Source organism: Syngnathus typhle, linkage group LG19 (genome assembly GCF_033458585.1).
Source record: "Syngnathus typhle isolate RoL2023-S1 ecotype Sweden linkage group LG19, RoL_Styp_1.0, whole genome shotgun sequence".
Taxonomy (NCBI): domain Eukaryota; kingdom Metazoa; phylum Chordata; class Actinopteri; order Syngnathiformes; family Syngnathidae; genus Syngnathus; species Syngnathus typhle.
In genome coordinates this window covers 6,881,937-6,907,248 of record NC_083756.1, presented here as the reverse complement: position 1 = coordinate 6,907,248, position 25,312 = coordinate 6,881,937, and the positions used below count along the sequence as shown (strand labels likewise).

The 25,312-nt window shown below is 39.6% G+C and overlaps 1 protein-coding gene across 2 annotated transcripts in view; it reads left to right on the top strand.

The window, feature by feature from the left end:
- Positions 1-25,312, top strand: part of LOC133143926 (polypyrimidine tract-binding protein 2-like) — a 49,456-nt gene that overhangs the window by 20,933 nt on the left and 3,211 nt on the right. The window contains exons 12-14 of one of the 2 annotated variants that reach the window (XR_009710510.1): positions 7,544-7,619; positions 15,575-15,670; positions 21,679-21,807. The gene's annotated coding sequence lies outside the window, so the exon portion shown is untranslated. The remainder of the gene's footprint in view (positions 1-7,543; positions 7,620-15,574; positions 15,671-21,678; positions 21,808-25,312) is intronic. The other variant, XR_009710511.1, reaches the window with a different exon arrangement.

The window sequence follows — 25,312 nt, the reverse complement described above, 5'->3', positions numbered from 1 at the left end:
TTTTTAAAATATGTTTGCCAGTGTCATGGAATCTGGTCTTAAGATCCAAGCGGACAGGAAAAAAAAAAAAAGTCTGGACATTTACTTGACAGTACGATCTTCATCCTGCACCAGAAAAGGTTCCTTTTGGTTTTTAAGCAAGCTGTGGCCATCAAATAAGCCCTTCACATTTTCTGACAAAGATAACTTTGCTATTTCACATTTTATTCGTACCTCTATGTGAAGGGCGTCCACGCAAACGCATACTCGGGGAAAAAACATTCTTTGGAATCCTCTTACCTTGTAATTATAGGAGGCCATGTTTTTGAATTGACAAGCAGCCAAAGAATGTCATCGCTTTTTATATTATGCTAATCTATCGTCACGATTACTTAGGCTTGGCTTCAAAAGAATTGCTTTGGTGGGTGTTCGGGTGTGTGTGCGTGCAAGGGGAAATGGATGGCGATGTTTTTAAAGCGTGGCTAAAATTCCTTGAATTTACTTCAAAGCTCTCGCACAGTTTGAACGTTACTTCTACATGAGTGGAAGTATTTTGTCAAAATCAAACTCAATGGAATTTTTTGTACAGAATAACAGTCAAGAAAATTTTAATGGTATCTGATAATACGGAGCATAACCATTTTAGTCAGTCATCACTGTATTCTGTAGGTGTCCATTTTAAATTAGCTATTGCAGTTGGATATTTCAAAGCGGTCATTTTGCGTCGTAAGAGAAATATTTCGACTGTATTTACTGAGCCTGGATTCCTCGTAACCTTTTTGTTACTTCTCATCCAGAGCTTGAAGCAAACGGCAAAGTTTTCTGACCATCAGATAATGTGGGTCCGTTCTAGCTTGCATTTTAAATCAATATTTGCAGTGTTTGCTTTGTTACATAATGATCAAGCTCTAATATTCATTTTGAGATGCTATTTCGTATGATTTTCAAGTTTTTGTCGCTATAAATTAAAAAGTGATTATGAACTGCGTTATTCCACTCCATTGTACAATTTTACAACTTGATGTTGATCTGCCGCTTTTTACACAATGGTCTAGTGTTGATTTGAACAACTCGAAAGATTCACAAAGCCTAATTAGCTTTTCTTTTTCCCAACTCAATTATTTCACTCCAGAGAAAATCTTCCATCACTCCACATTAATGTGCAGACTTACTCCGCAATTGCAAGGCTCCTCATGTTAAGCCTCGTTCTCATGTGCACCTCATGTTTGATCACTCTTAGCCCTGTGTGGAGAGAGGAGTTGTATTAATTTAAATCGAGAGCAAACTGGATTTATACCTCCCTCTCCTTTTGTGTGTCAGAGTCATTAACTCAAGTGTGTGGTGAGAAATTTAAAGGGAAGAAAGATAGAGATCATGTAATTTAAAGGTCCTTTTCTTATCTTGGATAAATATTGCCAATATGTTGGTGCTGTTGGTAATATTTGTTATGCCTGATGAGGCAAGTCAGAGCTTTTACCATGGACTGCACGAACATGCAGTATTTATAACTCTTGTTAGCCATAATGTAGAAATATATACATCGACGGCTGTTATCTATTAGTCCCACATAGCAGATTCACCTCATTTGGGAGACGGGGGAATCCAAAGCTCCACCACCCACTCCCAGCGCTTATGGAAGCGCTGATGATGAGCATTTGTCTGGCCCAGGGTTCATTGCTGCAGCACAAAGCTTGATGCCATGTTGATATTTAATGATGAGCTGCCAAACAGCAGCGAAGCCAACGCAAGTGTTGCACAACCCTGCCAGAAACAATCGGCCATGTTAAATGTCACTCCAATTAGCCATTCCTGTTTTGCACTGAATGGCCCGGTAAATATTTGCACATTTTTTCTGCGCTCTTGATCTTTCAGTCCACCTTTTGCACCCAGTCTTTGACGTTTGGTAAGCGGTGAAATATCATACGTGTGTAGAGAGAAAGAAAGACACAAAGAGAGAATATGAATATACCGTAATTTTCGGACTATAAGTCGCACCGGAGTATAAGTCGCACCAGCCATAAAATGCCCAAAAAAGTGAAAAAAAACAAACATATATACGTATATAAGTCGCTCCTGAGTATAAGTCACCCCCCCACCCAAACTATGGAAAAAAACGCGACTTATAGTCCGAAAATCACGGTACTCGTTTTAAGTATGTCGTATTTTTAACAGCCAGTTGTTATGACTCTAAGCAAAGCTTCAGAGGGAAGTTCAAGGTAAAGAAATAATCTCTACATCACTGAAGCATGAAAGGTCGATGAGCTACAACCCAGTAGAAACCTGAAATGGCAACTTCAAAGCAGAAGGACTCGCAGGAGACATTCGAGTAACAGGTACCCGCTGAGCTGCTTGCAAAGTGAATCGCTTTGGCCCTTTGGCTGTTGCCATTTTGTCCTCACAGTGTGATGTTGAACATAGCCTGAGAGAGAACGAAAGAACGAGGTCACGCTTGACCTTTCTGTGTTTATCAGGAAATCAGAACTACTCTTCATATGTAATGATGCAGAAACAGTCAAACATGACATTTGATTGAACAAAAAAAAACGACTGCACTCTGGCACCAAGGTAAGCCCCAACTGTGATCACTCGATGCACAAGCACGGTCGATCACATCCAGATAAAAGGTACGCTACACTTAACCTAATCACCATATGATTGACATTACTGTGTAAGATCAGATGGAATGACTGAGAAGGGGAGTTCGTCGTCAAACGCGTCACGATTAAGGCGATCGGCGATTAACTGATGTGTTGAACTATGATAGCAGCTGTCCTTGGGTTTTCCGGTTTTGGCCGTGTGGATGGGTGAACTTGAAATGTTTCCGTATGTTTATCGAATATACCCGTACGCTAACTTTTCCACGATTCTCTACTCGATCGATCTCCACCTGATTTACGCGGGATAATAAGATGCGAAATGCAATCCGTTCTGATTTGCATTTCTGTCCATCTCTTTTTGTAAGTCAAGACTTGCCAACATGTGCACATAGGATGTCAGAAGGCTTGGTGCTGTGCGTGTGAACCCAGACTTTCCTGACAGTCGCATATAATGCCTGATGAATGTCTGTCTTTATTACAAACCATTATTAAGCCGGCTTGCCTCTCACCATCCCATCCTCTTAAAGACAATGTGTGTCAACATGAACAATTACCGGGCTGATAAAATGCACGCGGCCCCGTCTTCCTCATTGTCGGAGCCGTGATAGATTACAGGGGACATTTATTTAACGGCACAGGGGCTCACATGAATCATTAACAATCTGCTGGCCTGTGATCAAAACAGACAGACTGCAACTGGATGAGGAATGATCCCTTTTAGGACATTTTACCCATTTGTTTTCATAACATGTCCTACTGGTTAGTAGGTCTGCAGTCAAGAGGTCGTGGGGATCAGATCTCCCGCGTGAATTTTGCATGTTCTCCCTGGGCTGGTCAGGATTTTCTTGTCTCACACATGTCGCTCCTAGCTTTCACACTCGAGCCCAACCCTCATACTTACGTATTATTAGAGGATTAGTCTTGTGCCTCCCATATGACGGAAGATTAGCGTAAATATTGTAGGAGAACCTGGTCGGAGCTTCTGTTGCTACGTTCTCCTCTCAAAAGATGTTACTCAGTTCGTCCCACCGTTTTCCAAAGTCTACAACTCTGTATCAGGAGATGGTCAAAAGCGTCGTTGGTTGATTTGGTCCATGTGTGGGGGTGCGGGAATAGGGAATCATCTTTTTTTCTCGCCTTTTATGCCTTTATTCTGGTTGCTTGTGTGTTTTTATTGCTAGTCTTATTTCTGTAGCACTTTGAGATTCTTTTCTGAAAAGCGCTTCACAAATAAAATTGATCATTATTATTATTGAAGTGCGTTGTAAAACGAGACGAGCATTTGTGCTCGTGTAAAAATACCATACATATATTTGAAATGATTGTAATTTTTCTTTTTCATGATTGAATTTTTCGTCTTATTCAGTGACTGCACTGGAGGGGTGGCACCCTGGCGCCCCCTGTTGACCAGCTGCTTATCAAAACTCCATGCACTGCTCTGACTTTCACTCTCAAATCTCGATTTACTTACACTCGATCGCATTTAATTAAGTGGACTCCTTCACGAGTCCAGTCTTTGTCCTGTACATAGCTGGATTCTTTTGTTTTACTTGAAATGTAATTTTGAGCTGCAGAAAGCACGCAGGCTGCTTCGGTGGCGAAATTGCTTTGTCGGACATCGCATTTCCTTGCACATTTGTTCACATGCTGTGCCACTAAATTGCTCCTGGCCAAGTGAATTAAGCCGCAGCATATTGTTACCTCTCTTCCTGTTTTCTTTTTCACTCGCTCCCTGTGTTCCAAATCTTACATATTCATTTTTTTTTTGTTTTGTTCCAAATAATAAACCGTATTTCCCTTTCTACACATGCAGCATTATGGCTGAACAGCATTTCCACGAGAGAAGGAAAACAGCACGAAGGGGGGGGGGGTGGAAAGGCAGGGAGTGAGAAGCATAATAATTGTGTGATTTATCCTCACGGAACCACCTCAATCACAACATAATTAAACATGAAAAGCTAAATTTATCATGGTGGGCTCAGCCTCCTCATTAATTTAAAGCTGAGACATTAAGAGAGGAGGGCCATTCTAATCCACCCACAGATTTTCTTGTTTTCGCTTTACCTTCTCCCCCCCTTGCCATCCCTCCATCCCCTCCCATTACAGAGCGTCAAAATGTATATTACCCACAGAGCTCCATCATCATAAACCACAGAGCCCATAAGGGGGTGGAGTGATGAAACTGTGGAAAGAAATCCTCAGAGAGAGAAGACCATGGGAGAGAGTCCACGGAGTAATTAAGGGTTAGAAAGGTTCTCATTAAGAGAGAGCTGTCATGGCTCAATGTCCTGCAAAACTATTTGTCCTAAAAGCTCCAGCCACTGCAAACTTGTCAGTTCTTCAGTTCAATTAATAATCACGTCGTCCCAAATTACATGAAGCTGTCATTTTCTTTTTTCTTCAGATTTGATGAATATGCTTCTAGATAAACTCTTCATGTATCATGCATTGATGCAATGCCTCCTGTTGTTCTGTTTAAAAGAGAATTTCAGGATATAAAGTCGTTTGAAATGTACAATAGTAATGGATTTTTCTTCAGACGTATTTAGACTGAATTGATTTAACAGCATTGCAGCTATGTCCCGTAACTCCGGAGAAACAAAATGGATATAAAGCGCTTTGAAAAATAGGCCCATTGTCCATTTTGGTTCCTACTAATAGTGAATTGCACCATTTTTATTTTTGATGTCTTATAATCTTGTAGCCAGCTTGTTATGTTTGTGTTGTATTTGTTTCGCTCGCATCCTCGAACTGTAAATCAGGGGAAGCAGTATCACAGGGGGAGCTAATCACCCACTTGTTCATCTGGCTTCATGAATAATACAGTAAGGCAACACTTTGTTACCTGTCAGACAATCTGCTACAGCCCTGTCAGTGCATTGCAAGTTGGGGGACGGGGTGGAGGGGAGATCTCCAGGCATACTGAAAGGTGGACGATGTGATGGGCAGAGGCTGTAAATCCAGATTCGAGACTTTGTCAATATAGCAGCAGTTTTGCAAATAACTCGTTTTCAAAACAGACGAGTGAAAACTGGTCAAATATTGAAAAAAAAAAAAAAAAAGTGAAGACAATTTGCAATTCTAGTAATGACACACGAATTGGATGCACAATTTGTCTTCGCGGGCCACATAAAATGATGTGCCAGGCCGTACCTGGCCCCCGGGCCTTGAGTTTGACACCCTGTGTGTTAGCACATTAGATCACCGTACTCGAGGAGAAGTAATTAAGTAAAATCATTACCGCTTTACTTTACATTTCCTCCAATTGCATGTTATCACGGCTATTTAATGCTACAGTTATATTTTGACATCTTAATTTGAATATATTTGAATAAAGACAAAAGCTTCAGCTGCCCTCTTGCCAAAAACTAAAGGCGAGAATCAATAGTTGATATTACTGTTAGCACTCCACCTAATCCTCTCGCATTAGATCTTGTTTTACAATAATCTCCAAGAATAAAAATGATAATGGGTATTTTCTTTCCCTGTGTAACACTAAATAATATACTAATGTTCGAGGGGCTTAAAAGGATTGCTTTGAGTGAATGTGAGGTTGCGGAAGCTCTTATCCTTGCACTGATTAGCCAGGAGCACAGTCCTTAGATGTATTGTCAAGGCTGTCTGGGGTACCTTCATGGGCTGTTTCATTAGATGGACTTTTACCGGACTCCAGAGACTCGGAGACCAACTCTCGCTCTCAAACTCACAGCCCCCCCCCCCCTTCGTCTAGACAAACCTTTAGTTTTTGAAGAGAGCTGGATCCTAAAAGTACTACTTTACATGAGTGTGGGCATGAATATGAAGCGCTCCATCAGTTCGGTGACATGGCGACATGTTGTAGTTCAGGGAAGGGCTTTTTTTTTTCCATCTTTGCTGTTTCCTTTCTTATGGACATTTTGGGATACAGTTTCCAGGTGTAATATCACCATTCACCACTAGATGGTAGACATGTACCAAATCTTATGATTGAGTTGATTTTGGTGGGAAATGTGCAAAATACGTCTAGTTGGAAAATGTGGAAAATTGTGGTTCCCCCCTCACATACTTACTGTCACGGAAATGCAGTTCGCAGGTGTGTCACTCAGGTGATTCCTGTGTTTTGGTTTGTATTCTTAAAACAGCTTTCAAGGATTTTTGCACAGGAAATGGAATTTTTCATCCAGAGTGCACGTCTAATGTAGCCTTCCTTCCACACGTTGTTATGGCAACTACCTTGTGAATGAGAGAGTTGATGGAATGAACTACACATTCTGCTTGAAAAGCGCTTAGGTCCTCACCTCTCAGTCTTTCCTCCAGTGATTAAAAGTCATCAAAACTCATCCATACCGCCACGGCTTTAAGCAATTTGGGCTTTGAAATTGGAGGAATGAAAAAATGTCTGCTTCCCAACGACTGTTGGGATGCCCTTGAGCAAGGCACAGATCTCACGCCCACAACTCTGTCACAACTCATTTGCGTTGACGGTGCCGCTCATTTCATTATGTGAAGGCACAAAGCATCAGATGTTTGGAAACCAAAGCTATTAGGTATTTTCCGCACTATAAGGCGCACCGGATTATAAGGCGCACCTTCAATGGCCCATTTTGAAACTTTGTCCATATACAAGATATATACATTTGGCCCGCGGGCCGGACTTTGGACACGCCTGCTGTAGTGGCTCAATACTGGTCCATGTATAAGGCACACCTGATCATAACTGGCGGCTTTTGAGAAAATTGGAGGTTTTTAGGTGTCACTTATAGTGCAGAAAATACGGTAATCATAGTACATATGATATACACGTCATCTTAAATGTCCCCTATGAAGAAAAAAAAATCTCTCCTGTAGTTTCCTAACCTTCCACTATTTTTCCATCAGAAGCAATACATTTTGACTGTGAGCCTCACCACTTGTTGTTCACCTCCAACCTTGCTGAAGCAGTAAGTAATGTGATTTTGTTGTCCCCTGCTGTGAATGTGTACGGTCAGGTCACGCTGGGTTGGTGTCATCGCCGTCCCCGTTCTCCCGTCTGCCTGCAGGCCAGCGTTGCCCTTTGCACCGCAGGTGAGCTGTCAGTGCCGATCTGAGCTGCATGACATAGTGACCTGCCAAGAATAGACTCAACTTCACTCTTGCAACTGATACACATGCTCGCACTTACATATTGACATTCACACCTGCCGGGCCAATACATAAAAGACCAGTGAGTGTTGTCGTTTTTGGAGAGGAGGGGGCCGAGGTGCAATTGCTTATCAGATGTAGATACCACATTTGGCTCAGTGTGTGTGTGTCCACTCATTTTGCATTATTTGTTAGAATTACTGTCATTGTAGTGATAGAAAGCTAGCGGTAACTATGATGTATTTGGATTACGAGAACTATTTTCTGCGAGATCCTTCGCATCACCTCACTGAAGCCATGATCTAGTAAGTTCAGCCGATTAACCGTTGAGCCAGTCCATCACCAATTCTCCCATGCCCAAGGTGGACCTTACTCAATGCCAAAAACCTCTGCCATCTCCTCTTGCCATCTCTCAAGCGTGTTAAAATGTATAAAGAGATCCTCGATTTGATCGGTGCAGAATTTCAGAGAAGGGAATTATTCCTATTTATCACTCTTCTAATGGCCCTCCCTCCTAGTCTTGCTTTTTTTTTTTTTTTTCCTTTAGTTCACCCTTCTATCCTTCGACTCATTTGGCATTAACATATTACTGCTGTGAGCCCAGACAAGAACACAATGGGGAGGCTCACCGTTCATGCATGCCGCTGAGTAAACTGCGGTGACTTTGATCCGATAAAAACCTCTAATTTGTATGGTTGAAAGAGTTTACGTTGTCGTTCCCTCTCTACTCATGCCTTTCTGTCACATTTACATTTGGCTTCAATCCACAGTTTGAGCTCAGCGTGGAGGGATTCACTGCTACAAAAAGAACATGAGAGTTGGCCGTGTTGAACCTGCTTCTTTTCTTCTTTTTTTTTCTTAAACTTCTGTTTTAAAGGAATAAAAACACAAGGGCAAACAATGATGAAGCCTAACACTAACTGCTTCTTTACACTTCCATTAATTAGAGGATGGAATCCTGATGGCAAATTTCATGAGGGCAAAAAAAAAAAAGTGAAGGTTTGGATGTGGTTTTGGACCAGAGTAGTCCAGGGATGAACTCTGGGATAGAATCCATCTAGTCAATCCAATACTTTAAAATATTAAACACGGCACAACACCGCAACCCGCAATATCCCCCCCCCCCCCCCCCGAGCTACCAGTCAATGTGAAGACTTTGCAATTTTACCCAGGGAATTCCCAAAATTGATTGTTTTGGGGAGCATGGCTTTCATGTATACTCGTCTCTCAATGTTTATCTGATAGGAGGCGCGAGGAGTATTCATTCTTCCTTCCGCCTCAAAGCATACGCCAGTTTGCCACTTCTGTTCAGATCAATGAATCTACAGGAGCAGATAACTGAATACACATTTCACACAAGCAGATATAAGGCCTTGTTTGGTCTGATTCCAAGACTTGGACAAGGGTTTGTCTTTGTTTGAGTGTCCAGAAAATCCAGTGAATAATCAGTAGAAGTTCTCCCTGGCAAAAGTTAATAACTGGAAGCTCTTCCCTCATATTTAGGATATCAAAGACTCAGTGGACTCTATCAGAATTACAATATGTGGGTGCCAATATTTATGATCTGACAGCTACTGTCCAAATCAAACTACCCCAGAGAAATCTAATAATGTAGTGAATCTTGCTGCAAGAAACAGGAAGGCCAGACAAGTCTGGAAATGTCGAAAATTGCAAATGTGAGATGGCTGCACAGTCCATTTAGGTCATTTATTCAACGGGCTTCTCGGAAGACCGATAAGTAAGACCCGGTAATATATACTCGATCAAGGCCGACTTACAGAGTTCCAATGATGTAAAGCTGAGGAAAAAAAATGGGTGCCTTCATGATAATGTCTGAGATTACAAGGAGCAACAAGAACCTTATTCTCTCAAAATTAAAATCCCCGCCTCTGCAGTATGTGCGTTGTTCACGTAGTCACTTTTTCACTTTTTCGGTTCAGGCGTCAGTCAGACAGACGTGACGCCATCAGCATTTGACAGCTTAGGCTTTGCAGTTTTTTTTTTTTAATCATATCATTCCCTTAGCCATGGCTCGCCAATTGACATTCAAGCGGCGTTGCGAAATCGGGAAAGAAGTTTTTCGATCACTGACAGTTTGTCTTTAAACAACCGAAGTATCCGTGGAAACAAACGTTTATATAAATAGCTTTCAATTTGCAGGTGGTATTGTGGGCATTTTTTTTTTTTTTTATCCATCTGTTTGTCAATTAGCAGACTCGCTCCTTATAAATGACAAACAGGAGGGCGGTGTCATTATTTTTCTGGGTGGGTGGATGTTTATGCCATAATGACTTGATCGGTGATAATACAATTCTATATTTGTAGCATTTTCAGACAATCATCAAAATGAGGCATGCTCTTCAGTGGTACATCCACAAAGTTAAATAAAACACGGTTTTTTTTTCTTCTCAATTTCCACATCCTGTCTTACTAGTCACTGTTTTACCATTTTGCGGTGAATATTTGTTACCGTATTTTTTGAAAAGGTCATCAAAACAACACGACCTTTGCACAGCCCTGTATCAGACTCAAAGATTTGCTGGAGCAACATCCAATTTGATGGTGGCAAACAGCTATTAGCTGTACAGTATGATGCTTTTCACGCACGTGGCAAGAACATGCTTTTCCCTGATTCTTTGATCGTCACAACAAATTGTTTTCCGTTGTATTTCCACACCACATTTTCCAAGTGTCAGAGCCCCCACGCTGAGTTAAATAGAGATATTTATTCTGGAACGGAATCCAAAATATAATTAATTAGATGTTTCGATGTTTATCAAAACATAGCAGTCTGTCTCTACATGTCCCCTCATTACGAATAACACGGAAATCTTTTGTACAGTTGCTTTACATGCTTCGCAGACATAATACAATGAATTCAGCTGCAAACAAACACAGAAATACTCTTAAGATAATTATTGATTTTTTGTAATCTCCAAGAAGCATTGTATTTTCACGGAACTGTTAAAATCATTATCCCGTTCGTTGGAAATGAATACAGATTTAGCATTTCTGTTTCCTCTTGTCTGCGTGACCTTTGTGTCTCGTAAAAAAAATATTTTCGTAGCAAAATAATCATTACTCGCATGCAAGGCTAATCCTTAGAAACAGGTATTTGTTTATTGATGGAAAATGATTTGCCGGCAGGCCAATTACACTGTAGTCTCACAAGCAATGTTAAAAGGCAAAACATGTTCATACCTAGGGCGAGCTTTCATTTTTATGTTGAAATTTTCTTTTAGTTGATATTTATTTATACAGCATCTGGTCAAACAATTCATCCATGATGTCCTCTTGTCATGCAAGTTAAATAGAATTGCAATGCAAGAATACAAATGTGACACACATTTGTACTTTTTCCTCCTCTTCGGGATGTTGTAGTGGATTCTGAAAGAATTCAGACCGCATTGAAAATGCAAAAAAATATTATTCTTATGAGTCAGAATGTTTCCCCAAATAAATAACAAAACAATATAATTTAACATAATGGATTGTCACACAAGTCGTTAACTCATTTGTATTAATACACCAAAACAATAAAACCCTCTACAAGTGTTTCGTCATCTCCATTAAGCTGGCCTTTGTGCGACCCGATGTCTTGTACAATATTTCACAGTACCTTTTGCATATAGGGTCGTTGTGTGCACAGTGTGAGCACACGTGTGTGTTTTGCCGTTGTTTGCAGGAGATGGGCTGCAATATGAGTCCTGAGTGGCTCCCTCCGGCAGATGCATCAAAATGCAAATGGAAGAGTCAGCCATTCAAGACTTCAATGCACTGATATATTCTAATCAACCAGACTTTGCCGGCTCTTCTTGTCTGGTCCGTTTGATTGCATTGCTTTGCCACCACTACACATGCTGCACCAGGCCACAACTTCTATTTGTATTCACTATACTTCAATGTGTATGTAAAAGAGAGAAATCGTAGTATAGCTGTCTTATTTCCTGGCGTGTCATGGTTTGGGAGATTTGAGGATTCAGCCCGACAGCGAAAACATACACATTGTAATTTCCATGAATTGTTTCCCGAGATGATGAATCGTGCGATCGATGAACAGATCGTTACAGCAACTGCATTCACGAATGAGTTACTGCACAAGTCCCATTTGGATCTCAAAAAGCCGAATGTTTGATTCAAAATCATTCAGTCGGTGCTCAAGGGTGTTCCTCGGGGACTTGACACTAAAGCAATTTGAAAGTATTTATTTATTTAGACCAGAGTGCTGAGCCAAAAGGCAAAGCTAAAAATCTAACAATCAATCTAAGTCCCCACCCTCACTTTTAAATGGTACCAAAAAGAACAAGATTGTGTGTCGTTGCGACCATGAGGTGCTTTGGGCATGTCCAAGCAAGAAAAGACCTCGGGGCCATAGGGCACAATGCCGGGGGCGATGTCTCATAGCCAGTCTTGGAACGCCTTGGGGTGCCTCCCAGTGGAACTCGAGAAAGTGACAAAACATGTCTGCTCTCATTGGAGACATAGCTTTCACTTTCACAGACCCCCCCCCCCCCCCCCCCCCAATCTGGAACTCTCAAAATTAATCTGAAATTAATGATAAATGCTTCTCTGGACACTTTAAATGTTGCATGGAATGAACCCTACCCAAACGTCTTGTAAAAGAAACCCATTGACCCAACTTGTATCAATAATTTTCCTCCCATTACACTATTAGATATTTCCTGATGAGCAACCATCTTCAGACATGCTCCAAAGCCAGAGCCTGGTTAGCAAGCCAACTTTGGAAAAGACACGTACTATGACTGCATCAACACCGTGTGTATGACCCATACTGACACTGCTGTCAAAGAAAACTCATGAATAGTATTAGGAATGCATCAGATGTGTGGTAGGGCTACTCCGAGAGTGAACAATGGCTTACTTATTTGGAGAAAAATCAACCTTGTCTATAAATTATTGAGACTGCTGCTTCAAATGACCCAGGTAGATAACAAGTACAATGAGAGAAAGCCCACTGAATATACAGTGAGGGGAAGACCACTAGGTACAACTGACAACCACTCTAGAAGTGTAGAAAATCTCCACTTGCTTTTCAATTAGTGTGTGAAGAGTAGATATTGGATTAGCTACAACTCTTTGGATTAATATGTGTGTTTTGAAAGACAGATCATCTGAAGGGGCAATGGGTCTCAATTGAAGAAAGTAAGATCAAAAGTACCGTATTTTCTGGACTATAAGGCGCACCTTCGATGAATGGCCCATTTTAAAACTTTGTCCTTATATAAGGCGCATCATGTCAGATTTTGAATCCAAATCAAATTATTCTCCATTTTATCTTTTTTATTTCAACTTCAGACGCAACAAATTACTTAATAATCACAAAATAATGATCCATAGTCTTTTTGATTCATGATTCATAGTCTTCAGCGGGCCATTTATGATGGATTTCATGACACAATGCTTCGGGCCAATTTAAATTTAGGAATTTGGTCCATATATAAGGTGCACCGGACTATGAGGCGCACTGTCGGCTTTTGAGAAAATTTTTAGGTTTTTAGGTGCGCCTTATAGTCCGGAAAAGACGGTATTTAAAAGTTTCATTTGTTTGCTTAAGTACATGGTGTGAGACAAAATAGCTGTTAGCCAAGGGAAATGATTTGGTAGACAAATGAACATAAGACGCTGAAATGGCACAGAGCCCCACTGTTTAACTGTTAGTACCCTGGTGTGGGGGCGCTTGAACGGCAATAAACAGCACAACAAATTTGATCAACTACAGGGTAAAAGAAGAGAACCAACAATGCAGCCACAGGGTGTGCGCTTTATTAAGAGCTCCCGGCTAACAGATTAGCAATTTCTGCCGACACTGCCAGGTAATTCCGTCCCCCCGTCGAAATAGCTGTCGATAAACGAGTTGACGCTAACTGCCAGAAGCCCAATCATGCCACAGCATCTCCATTGAATTGAAATCCATACTTTGACTTGGTCATTGCAAAACATTTGGTTTGTGTAGACCTGTTCCATGTGTTCTTCTATTTCGGAAGACAAAATAAATAAGATGTACGTTTTCGTAAGGCAATTCCACACAATTGTACATTAGCGCTCAACCCATTTTCCCATCTCCCCCCTCAACGTCTCTCCTCAACTCCCGATATGATATAGAAACCTGGATGACATACAGCCCCCTCATACTCAACAGCAATAAAACAGAGCTTATGGTTGTCGGCCCGTAAGGCATTGCTCGGGAAGGTGGAGAGACGCTTCTCTCGATCCACGGGTTCACCATCTCACCATCCCCTGAGGCCTGCAACCTGGGAGAGATCATAGACTCCATTCTCGTTGCAGTTCTATATCAAATCAGTCACCGAGTCGACCTTCTCTCATCTCAAATGCAACTCCGACTTTCGCTCCCTGACCCATTTGCAGAAAGAATTATCCCTGCCTTCATCTCAACCAATTTTTACTATTCTAATGACGTTCTGTTTGGAGCTACCTCCAGAGAAAACAAGCTGGGCAGGCTCCCGTTTGTCCAAAACTTTACTACCAGGGTCCTCCACCATCACATTCAAAATCATCAGTCCCTATCCAACGTGTTCAGGGCCACATTGGAGTGGACTCTGGTCTCCACGTTATTCGTCATTTCATTTAAAATAAATTATTTGGAAATGTTTAATAAATCCAATATGGTGATGTTAGTCCCAAGCAAGATGAAACCCGGATCAGTAAACCGAAGGCATGGTTGGTTACTCCTTTAACCGTTGACTATAAATGTAAAACCACACTTGGCTGATCGATTCCTTTCGGATTTGACTGCAGAGTGCTCAGAGAAAGAATGTCACGCACAAGTGCTTCCATTTCTAAGTGAGCTGGGCACATGGCAATGGAGAAATTGAGTGATCGGTGCAAAGCAGGTGCAGTCAAACAAATATAACCAGAACCAGACTCATGCAGGCATGTTAATGCTTGTGGTTGCACATCATTTGAAATTAGGATACGTCGATGTACACGAGCAAATCAACAGTGTTAAATTAAATCAATCACCCTCAACTTTGTTCAAATAGTCAACAGAGTGTTTTTGCAATGCGATCATTCGGGAACTGAGGAGTGAGCAGTCACAGATTCAATTTAGCACTTAAACACTATTAATTCCCACCATATTAATCCAAACATCACCATATTGCATCAATTAGGCCTGTTAGCTGAAGTGTGAAGCGTGCGGCATCCATGTTGACTAAGGTGTAAGACTTGCTTCAAAAAAGTTCTAGGACTTGTTAGCAGCTCTGTCCCAGCCAACGAATGTGTTCCACCTTCGGGCATGGTTGACTGGTGATAGTGTTAGCAAGGCTTGGTGGTCTAATGTTTCCCTGTTAATCCTCTTCCCTTTCTTGCATTTTAATGTGCAATGTTTACCTCGCATGACTGAACAGCCTTGTCTCTTGCGCTGTTTCTTCGCTTTCCTTTGGAAGAATGAGCGGATTTGTCTGTTCTATTAAGCACAAGAATGGGAAGCAGCTTTCCTTAAAAACGGTCATATTTTTTAGCATAGTTTTCCATGGAATTGTTTTCTTGGGGACAGAAATTAGCATGCCATTTTTTTGTATATATTTGGTAGATTTATTAGTGAGGCCAGTAAACAAAGCTGTGGGAATAAAGGAATTCTACAGCCCACAAAAGTTTTTTTTTAATGAATCAAGTAATTTTTTGCATCTGAAGTTGAAATAAAAAAGAGGAGAATGATTTGATTTGGATTAAAAATCTGACATGATGCATTAATGGTGCGCCTTATAGTCCGGTGCGCCCTATATAAAGAGTTTTAAGTTTTAAGATGGGCCATTCATTGAAGGTGCGCCTTATAGTCCGGAAAATACGGTAATCACCTGTTAACGGCAGGGCAAAGAACTTGATGAAATTTCTCCTGTTTTCTTTTTTATGTACAGTTTTCAAGCCTATCAGAGGGAATCAGTCAAGAAAGGTGGGATGAGTCCAAGAAGATTTGGCCTCAATTCTTGCAGGATGCAAGTATTCAAGTGATGGTAAGCTTAAGAGACAGCTAGGATTTTCAAACCTCATTCTAGGAGATATTTGTGGTTTCTCCATAGTTTGGTAACTTATCCAGCTTCCCTTCAATGACTAGTTCACCACTTGCCATCTCATTCATGTTTTGCATCCAAATGTCAATTATTGCAATTTAATATTCCAGCCAAATCAGTCTCAGTGCCACATGGCCAACACCATACGCAATTTGTTGACTGGGCAAACATTTCACAAAAACCTGAGCTCACATCTGACTGTTTCAATTATGGGGCTTCTGATTCATCGCAGCTTCTGACGCACACAGCCAAGTAAAAATACATTTCTAAATAACAAGGGGGTCTGGATAACCTGAGCTGATTTATTTGAACACAACTAATAAGTGCATCTTTTAGAACTGTTCACAAACAACAGGGCTTTTTCTACTGTGAGCAATTAAAATGAAGTCAGTAAAAGAAATAAAGACGAAAACTATAACATATCTTAAACAAGACACAAAGGCGTCCGCTTTATGAGACTGGTAGAAACACAACATCAGCAGCTGCAGTATTTATGGTTCCAAGGTGCTGCATGAATAAACTAATTTCATTTTAATGTAATCAAGTTCTTTTATTAAATTTGGATTATTACTTAGGACTGAGAATAGACTCATAATAAAGTCAGGAAAGCCAAGATTTTCTTTCATTTTTCACCGGAGCAAAATATAGAAAACCAGGTCTCTGTCTTTTCAGAAAGATGAATAGATTATTTATTATCAACACTGATCATCATTTTCCACATGACAACTAAATACTTTTTATATCAGGATGTACATCAGGATTGGAAAGAAAGAAAATACACTGAATTCCCTTTACGGGCATAATTCCCCACTCCCTTTGCAAAAAAATCAATATTTATAATTTCACAAGACCAGGACAAATCTGCTGTAATCCAGGCAATATTAGAACAATAAAAACTTCACACAGACAGGTACATTGACTGGGAGACCCAACTGGATTAACAATTATTCTCTTTATTTGGTCCCCCCCCCCCCCCCCCCCTTCTTTCCAGAGCAACACACTCCCCTCTACCTCATAATATAAGGGAGTTATAATAGTGCTTCTTAATATCAGCATATTATTTTAAATAATACCAGAAACACACAAAAGGATTATTTCAAGATTTGGAACATTTTGCTTCCATGAACGTTGTATTCTAAAACACACAAAGAAAAATAAGTGGAGTGAGCAGACTATCAATGAAGCCAAGCAATCCTAACTGGACACGGGTTATTGTCTTTGTTCCTGGAAGTATTGGGCCACAACTAATGCAATGCGTCCACACCTCCCGTTATGCCGTTGAATCTGGATCATATGTTTTCAAAAATTGCACATTTGCTATGTGGCAAAGGAATACTGACCTATGAGAAGTCCCATTGGCAATATCTGTTCGATCGTGCTGTCTAGAAAAAAAAAAAAGAAAAAACAGTGCTCCAGGTTTAAAGTTTGCAAACTGGGTTTGTAGCAAACTATTGTGCAGAAACTGTGGTCCATGTGCAAAGGTGCCCACTATTTCTCAGTTGTCTTCTCGCATCAGTTCAAGAGGGTGAGTACAATTTAAAAAGGCTGGTGAGAGAGGGACATTTGAGTTAGTGGTCAGTGAACAAATTGCTCTCAATAATGTAAAATCACCCTTTTTGACACAGCAGCTGCTGAGCTCGCTGTCACAAATAATGTTTCGGTTCATCTTTCATTCCATTCTCTAGGAATTGATAAAAGTGCTCTTCACTCTTTGTGAGCTTGCATTTCCTCGTCACATTGTAACATACGTAATTTGCCATGTCTATTGGACACGTATCTAACATAATCTCTCTGGCAAGTTCAAAGTTCATTTCATACATGGATCTGAAGTTAGAAATACACTTTTTTTTCCCCCTACTCGTTTTTAGAATTATTTATACACTGCTGTTCAAAAGTATGGGCATTTCTAAGTGACCCCAGACTTGTGCAAATTTGCCAAAAAGTACAAAATGAGCCTCGAACGCCAAGGAGAACGTTGAACAGACTGATGAGATGAAGATTAACATTTATCAAAGTGATGGAAAGGCAGAAACTTTAAGAAGAGAAGGATCTTCTCATGATCCCAAAGATTGTCTGCATGCTCATCCGTGAAACTCAGTGGAGGTAATGTCACGGCATAGCGTCTTTTGGGATAGGCTCATAAATCTTCATTAATGAACAAAATGATGACAACAGCAAAAGAAACTCGGAATGCTTGAGAAATATTTTAGTCTGTTGAGTGAGTGGGAGTTGCTTCATCATGCGGCAAGATGATGAGCCGAAACGCACGCCAACAACAAAACAAGTTCATGAGAAGAATATTAAATTTGATACTGGCCAAATCAATATCTAGACTTTCTCATTTTCTGTTGATTTCACATAATCGACATTATAAACAAGTTGAGCAGAGTCATTTGCGGGAATTAAAACCTCTTTGTAGTTTAGAGTTTCATACCGTATTTCTTTTTGGACTTTAAGGCACTATTAAAATTCTTAAATTCTCTCAAAAATCGACAGTGTGCTTTATTACTTGCATTTGCTGGAAAACGTCAAGAAAAAAAACAAGTTTTATTCTGTTGCAACATTTACTGTGTATACCTTTATATACTATTTTATATTCTGGAAGCAGTTTTGGAAAAGAGGTGACATTTAAATTGAATATGCTGTAAATCCCGTACGTGTGTTTTTTGAGCAAGCTTTCAGATGACCAGCCGTATATAAGACCATTCAGGGTCTCATGTCAGGCTGAATCTTGTTATCCCCACCAAGAGACCTCAGCTAACAGGAACCTAACGACTTCCACTAATGATATGTATCCATGGAGATAACTGGACACCATCTGGAAATCGTGAATATAAAGCCTAATGGTCGGAAGGCTTCAAGCCTTTTTTATACCTACAAACTTGCAGCCACACAAACTCCCATTTGAGAAAGTGTCTATGTTTAAGACAAATATACACAGATATAAGAGTAATACTTCAACTGAGAAGTACTATCTGTGTAAATCATACACTATATTGCAAAAGCACAGAAACAAGTCAGGTTTGTTTCAGAGTTTGAGTTGTGGGCGATCATTTTGTATCCAAAAAACCCGTAACACCTCTAGAACTGTCAATTGTGACCAAGTGGTAACTAAAATGAGTTACTTCCAAAGGGTGTCCAGATTCTTTCTAAGAGATAGTCTGAGAAGATAGATGGATGATTATCATACTTTTGTCACTCTCCCTCTTTCTTTGTCTCTTTCACATGTACACAAAAACATTTCTATAACCATTTGTTGCCATATTGCTATATACTACCTTTTGTTTTTTTTTTCTTTCTTGAAGTAGACCTTGTGGACTGGCCTTTGTTGCACTTCTATTAGAACTATAAAAGAAAGTGACTGAAAAGAAGAAGAAGCTGATTTGAAAAGTCTCCAGTTTGACAAAGAGACACTGCCACTGCTCAAGCAAATGTAAGCTATTGCTGGTGCTCATTAACAACAGAAAGCCTTGAGCAATATCATTTAGCTCTCGTGTCTCTATTCGCATATTCAGAGCAGGAAAAAATGAAAATCATAAGAGGTGGCACTGTTAAGTGCTTTGTTGAATGGCTATCTAATCAATGTTTTTGTTTTGTTTCATAATTTAATTAATCGAAGGTAGGTTACATCTGAGTTCAGATTGATGTCATGGTTATTGGCCTAGTATGTTTAAACACATTGAATTTTTCTCCGGTTCTTTCTTACTTCATTATATCTTGTCATCTTCAGGAAAATGTCTCCTTGTCTATGAGTTGCTAATGAATCCAAAGTATTCATGCAGTATTATCCCTGGCGACTAACTTGGGAACGAAAGGGTTGAAATCGTCGCCTCCTCATACGATTCTCCAATTGTGAAGTGACCTTGTGACTTATCAAAATGAAATGACACCATGGCTTCAGACAGATTCTTAATTAACCACTGACTTGGTAAACAGTAGCTGCTGAGCTTTAATTTTTTTTTATTGTACGGGAACACAGGGCACTTTTGGAAGCCTTAATGTGGCTGCTGGTGTAGTGATGCTCGAAATTGACTTTTGTCCAGTAAAAGCTCATTAGTGCCAAATAAGGCAGATAAAATTATGTCTGATGTTCCTATTCATTGGCGGCCATCTTTGCGGCTTGCAACGTCAGCTTCTTCTGCAAAATGTAGGCTGATTGTTGGACTGTATCTACAGTTGAGTGACACATTTGTGGAATGGAGTCAAGTATTGCTGAACCTTGAATAATGCTCTGATGAAGTAGAGATTGATCAGTTGATCAATCCACCGGTCACAGTTACTGTAACCTTGAGGCACGGCGGATGCAAATTCAGATAGGGAGGCAAAGTTGGTTATTTGAAAAACGGAAACAAAACGTTGGATATTGATGTGTTCTCTGGATGGCTGATCTTCATTTTTCTTCCTTTGCATGGAATTGGAAGTTGTGTCCAGCGCTTGTGTTGAAATATGTGCAATTTCTTGAGGCTATTTTCTGGTACACGTTTCATCACACATCACTTGGATCCCCACCCAAGCGGAACTTGAATAAATGTAACTTTAACCTAACCCATTGTAATCTGAACTCTCGCTCAGTCTCCCGCAACACATCCTCACGCCTACAGCCTGATGAACCAAAGTGAACTCCATTTTTTATTTACACGATCCACAAAGGGTTATTCAAAATTAGAGCATGTTTTTAGTTTTTTTGATGGAAGCGATACTGGAGTTAAATGCGGTACATCGTTAAAAGAAATGTATAGATGTGACACGCACACGCATTCTTTTCAGCTCTTCTAATTAGCAAATCTGTTAATTGACTGACAGCATCTGCAGGTTTTTACAGGTCAAACAAATTATCACAATCTGAAGTTTCATTAAAGCACGGATGTAGAAAAAAAACAACCGCACATTATGTTTTGCTATTTCTGGAGAGTTGCATGTTTATTTATGAAAGAAAACATGTCCTTCCATCTACCCGTACTCATTTTCTCTAATTATATTCCGCGTGTGGTGTCAAGAATCCCGAACTGAAAAAAAGTAATATAACACAAATATCAAGATGAATATAAAACCTTAATTTAACATTCTCTAAACTCTGAACAGCATGATGAAGAGGATGGTAAAAAAAAGAATGAAATAAAAGTGTTTACCTTGCTTAATTTGATTGAGGGTTTTTAGTTCAATTTAAAGCTACTTTAAACATTGCAAATTAATACAAATTAAACAAAGCTACTTGGATATTGGAAGAGACTATTTAAAATTCCAGAAAATATGCTGTATAGGTTCATGTTGACTTTGGAGTTTCAACTTTACATAACGTTAATTACAGGTCATATTTATCCATTACGTGTGTTTGTGTAGGATTAAGCAAAAAGTACATAATCGGTTTATACACATTGTAATTTTCCATCAAGTTTCAAATTAATCAGATACACAAACTGAAAATAAAATTTAAATCAAGGTGAAATGAAAGTATGGCATGAATCTACAAATGAATGCTTGTGCACGACAAGTCGAATGTGGAGGTTTTGCTGATTTTCTTTTCCCTTCCCCAAAAAAATCACCAAACCCTTTCACAAAGCCGAACTTAATGAAGTCGTCATATTATTTTTGGTTGGGAGATCTTGTGATGCAGCATTATCACGTGCAGGTTGCAATATCTAGTTATTGAATAAATCTGTATTAACACAAATAAAGTCAAAATATTGCTCCTGGACTGGTGAGCGTTTGATCAGCGGCGAAAGTAAAAATAAAACAACAAATAAACTGCCCACAACTCATAAAAAAAAAAAAAAAACTTTTGGGTCGTGCATGTGGTTAGCACACCAGCCTGATAGCAAAATATTTTATTGGTTCGAATCCTGGCTCAGTACTTTGGATTTGGGTTTTTCCTCAAATTTGCGCGGTCAATTAATTAGAAACTCCAAATTGCCCATTGATGTGAATGTAATGTGATTCTCTGTCTATATTAGGCTTGGATGAAGATTTTGTCAGATGGATCAAATGCATTCAACGGCTCACTCGCAGAGGGAGGAAACCAAAAGCAAAATCGGATAAGTGCTTGGAGATTGGATGCAACTGAGCAGCTCACAGAATAACCAGTAAGCACACACACATGGTCGAGACGCTATCTGCTTTTTATTCCAACATTGATCTTCAAAGAAAATACTTTATATGGTAACGTGAATTCCACTGGGCCAGGTGGTCAAGTGGTTCCGAATGGAATTTAAATCAAGTGCCCCAGGCTGTATTCCCTGCTCCTGTGTGTCAATAATTGTGTGTGTGTTTTCATTTTGCATGGACATGACAATGAAAAGTTATTTGTCCTTATTATGTGTTGTCACTATTGAGCTTTGGGGCTCATTTGATGCTGGCAGCTGCATTTAGCTTCCCTCAGACTGTCCGTTCTTTATTTTATTTTATTGCAGTAATATCAAAACAGCTTATATAAACACAAGGCATTTTAACTGTACCGCTTTCTCTACACTGGTCAGCCAATCAAAATGAAACGAAAGCTTACAAGCTCTCTTTTGTATGTTGGATGTCATACACGGGATGAGCTCGGAATTAACATCGAAGGGTGTATTTGATCAAATAAATCAGCCAGTGAGCAGAAGTGTTTCGCAGTTAATTCGCCACTGTGGTCTTTCATTTAACTCCTTTTGGACATCATAAAACATCACATATTATTTAAAAAAAAAAAAAAACAATAAGCATTTTTTTAAGCAGTCTGTCTGCCACCTCCTCTCTCTTCAGGCATACAAATGTTTGCTTTTGTAGATTATGAATAGAGAACTGTTGAAGTCCAGTTATTGTTGTTGCGGGCGGTGCTTTACCGAATGTTGCGAGCGGAAATTCAACAATGTGTGCATTTATTCAGAAGTGTTTGCATTCCAATCCATTATTAAAGTGTCCTGATCTGATGAAAGTTTAACAAATGCTGTCATCATTATCCTAGCATAATTCTTTACTCGGGAACATTTGAACTATGGAGCCGATATGTCTGCTATGATACATTTGAACTGACCCCAATATTAAGAAATGTTGAAACTATTGAAGACCGACCATAGGTAATTTGAACACTTGTTTGTATACCAAATGATTACAGTCCTCAGGTGTAAAAAGAAAAAAAAATGCATAACTAATTTGTGTAATTGCCATTTAAATAGTCTAATTGCATCCGCAGTTAATTCGGGTTTGCACAGCTGTTGTTGTTGCTAAAGTTTCACAGTCAGTAGGAAGACTTATAGAGGAGTTGGCGATGATCGTGAGGTCAAGCGTAATGGTATGGAGAAAATTAGAAAACTGGAGACAAATGAAAATGCAAAGATGGCTGAGTCTTTGAGATAATGAAATTGTTATAGAGGACAAATTTACAAAACTATTGCAAAAAAGGGAAACTGAAATTTGAGGTGGACTTCTATTTATTCCGGCAGTATATGGAAAACCATTTTTAATTCCAAAATGACATATTTCATATCCCTTTTCGGACCAGCAGTGTTACGTGTATGGGTTGTAAAAGACCCTAACTCTCTTTCAATTAAATACAAGGGGAAAAAAAAGTATCAAGCGTGTCACTATGTTGTTCACAGCATGGCACCTTCTTCCTCATTATGCACCAGTTACATCATTACAAAAGCAATCACAGGGTTGTGATCAACATCATACCAATTGAAAAGTCTGGATGACTGACAAATGTATAGCCTGGATTTATAAACTTTAGTCTACCGCTCAGCTCCTTCTTAGAGGAACTCAATTTGTGCACCAAAACATGAAACGTGTATTGAAAAGATAGCCAATAAAATTCATCCTAAATTAACCCACATGGCTTTTAATGCCGTGTGCTGAGGGAAATCAGGTTGCAATGTACTGCCGATCCAGTTTGTATAAAGTTACAATGAACTACTGACTTTACTAATGCTGCCCACACAGGTGTAATCTTGTTCTCTGTATTGGCAGCGTAAATGATCTCAACCTGGGCAGGCCAATTAATTTTCCCAAATGGCCCCACGAGAACGGGACATGTTATCGAGGGCTTTAGCCTGAGGGTGAACTCTGTTGTCTTCGTTATTGATTTTATGTCTCTGCACAAAGCAACACTTTGTGTTGTTTCGATACACTGCGACTTACGTTTGCGTTGTATTCAGTGTTGCCATAGTTAGCTTTGAAAAAGTAACTTGGTCATTGAACTCATGACTTGACTTTAAAAGTAATTTAGTTACATGATTTATTGTAAGATAGATGGCAAGTTACTTTGCTAGTTGTGTTCAACAAATGCTGACAACCAAAAGCTTGCCGTTGCTTGATAGGAAATGCATTTTAATAGTTTTTTTTTTAATGAATGAATCTTTATTTGGAACATTATTGAAAGAATAAAAAATGATAAAAAACAAGCAATATACATCACTGTTCAAAAAGGAGTAGGAAGAAGCCTAAGCTTATATATATATATTTTTTTTAAAAAGTGTTTGCCCTGACATTTGAATAGAGTTTGTCACCAGTTAAATAATCAAAATAAAGGAAATAGTTTTACCTGTGGTGATGGTTGTTGCTACGGCTTTTCCAATCAGGGGTCACCGCAGTAGGTCACTCGCATGATTTGTTGGGCACAGTTTGTACGGCAGATGCCCTTCTTGATGCAACTCTATTATTATTATTTTTTTTTATCTGGGCTCGGAACAGCCAGTGACTGGTTATCACGGCTACGAACAAGAAGGTGAAAAAAAAAATACACTTTTGCAGCTACAAAGAAAAACGATTTAAAAAGAATACTAGAGAGTTACTGTCACGCCAACTCTCGAACATTATAATATCATCTGCGCAATTTTGTTGTTGTTGTTTTCTCACACTTGTATCGCTGTGGTTTGCATTAGGCTCAGAGAAGCATTTTCATCCAAATTAATTGGCACTTCGCGTCCTTGCACCACCACTAAATCCACTGGCGTTATCTCCCAAACATATTCCGATGACAGCTGCTGCAGTCTCTGAGGAGGAAACACAATAACAGTCGTGGTTTAAGACTGTCTTGTAATGGTTAGTGGACACATAATCAGGAGCTTGATTTCAGGCTTCTTTCAAGACATCTTCCATCCTCTTAGAGTGTAGCATGGGGATTTTTAATACCATTTATTTGACAACTTGGATTACCAACCACTCCAAAATGGTCTCTTTGTAACATAATAAACATTTAGACTAGATTCAGTCAGTTTGTTTTATGCAGAATAGCCAAAACCTTTAGCCTTCAGGCTACCACTTGGCTGTGTGATTGAAATATTGTGCCAAGCTTTAACGTCAACACTGGGAATAAGAAGTCTGCCATGACAAAAGTTTTTACTTGTGGGTACCAATTAGAATTGACTCCAGTATAAATTTGATAAGGAAAAACAATGACATGATTGAATATTGTGAATAAGAAATGTATTACCTGGTGTTTAGTTTGTGGAGCAACCAGTGGCAAATGTTCAAGAATGGCTTTAGATTTAGTTGTCGATAATCAGTGGAGCATTGAGTGTGAAATGCACATTCACCCATCCAAGTAGTGAGGAAAGAAAACGAGAAGCAGAGCGTTCAGTACGCCTGTTTTCTCACGCCTGCCAAAGCGCCATG